This window comes from Budorcas taxicolor, chromosome 3 (assembly GCF_023091745.1).
Source record: "Budorcas taxicolor isolate Tak-1 chromosome 3, Takin1.1, whole genome shotgun sequence".
NCBI lineage: Eukaryota > Metazoa > Chordata > Mammalia > Artiodactyla > Bovidae > Budorcas > Budorcas taxicolor.
Window position 1 is genome coordinate 14,156,795 of NC_068912.1, and position 1,541 is coordinate 14,158,335.

A 1,541-nucleotide genomic window follows, 5' to 3' on the forward strand; every position below is an offset into this window, starting at 1 on the left:
CAAGCTCAGAGTTAAGCTTTATCTTGTCAGTCGGTATCTCCAAAGTATGTGATGTCAGAATGCCAATTTAGCAGAACAGTTAAGGCTCTTGCTTGATAAGACAGAAGAAATGTCAATCCCATGGTCACACATGTTGTGAAATACCAGACTGACTGAACAATTTAATGTTCCCACTGGAGTAGGAACCACGAATACCTCAGAAGGGGTCAGTCTCTACATTTCCTAAATTTCTCTGATCTCTGCCTTTCTTGAGGAGCATTTCTCAGAACTGCTGTTCCAAGGGGCGCACTGAGAATTTCTGATGTAGGTAAACTGTGTGACAGTGAGCGCAGGAGCCAAGCTGTGTTGTATTCTCTCCACAAGTCCTTGCCTTCTTCTCACCCTATCTGCTGCTGCTGCTGCTGCTAAGTCGCTTCAGTCGTGTCCGACTCTGTGCGACCCCAGAGACGGCAGCCCACCAGGCTCCCCCATCCCTGGGACTCCCCAGGCAAGAGCACTGGAGTGGGTTGCCATTGCCTTCTCCAATGCATGAAAGTGAAAAGTGAAAGTGAAGTCACTCAGTCGTGTCCGACTCCTAGCAACCCCATGGACTGCAGCCTACCAGGCTCCTCCATCCATGGGATTTGCCAGGCAAGAGTACTGGAGTGGGTTTCTCACCCTGTCTACCACCTATAAAAGCTCATCAACAATGTAATCCTTTTATAAAACTCTATTTTAGTTTCATTTCACTTTTACTCACTAAATAGGAGCTCCTAGGGCGAAACTTTGTCCTAGCCTACTTAGGCTGCCATAACAAAATGCCAGAGGGAATTCCCTGACAGTCCAGTGGTGAGGATTCTGTACTCACTCTGCTAAGGGTCCAGGTTCAATCTCTCGTCTGGGAACTAAAATCCCACAAGCCACTCATGGGGGCGGGGGGATGGGGAATGCCAGAGACTGGGTGGCTTAACGAAACTCTCATAGAGCTGGAGGCTAGAATGGCCAAGATCAGTGTGCTAGCTGATTCACCTCCTGGTGAGAGCTCTCTTCTTGTGTTTGATGGCCACCTTTGTGCTCTGTCCTCACACAGAGTCAGAGACAACTCTCTGGTTCCTCCTCTTAAAAGTGGAAGTGAAGTCGCTCAGCCGTGTCCAACTCTTTGCGACCCCATGGACTGCAGCCTACCAGGCTCCTCCCTCCATGGGATTCTCCAGGTAAGAGTACTGGAGTGGGTTGCCATTTCCTTCTCCAGGGGGATCTTCCCTACCCAGGGATCAAACCCGGGTCTCCTGCATTCCAGGCAGACGCTTTAGCCTCTGAGCTACCAGGGAAGCTCTTATGAGGGCGCTAATCCCATCATGAAAACCCCACCGTTATGACCTCATCTAACTCAGTTACCTCTCGAATGCCCCATCTCCAAATGCCATCAAATTGGGGTTGAAGCTCTAACACATGAATCTGGGGGACACAGTTCAATCCAAACCTGTCTGGCCTCAGCCCTCCTCAATGGTATATTCAACAAGCAGTTAAGGAGCTCCTACTGCGTGCAGTCACTGCTCCAG

General features: G+C 49.8%; 1 non-coding gene across 1 annotated transcript; it reads right to left on the reverse strand.

Moving 5' to 3' along the window:
• Positions 1 to 1,238: 1,238 nt before the first annotated feature.
• Positions 1,239 to 1,310, reverse strand: TRNAS-GGA (transfer RNA serine (anticodon GGA)). The gene has a single exon. It is a non-coding gene; the product is annotated as a tRNA-Ser (tRNA).
• Between the last annotated feature and the right edge of the window lie 231 nt (positions 1,311 to 1,541).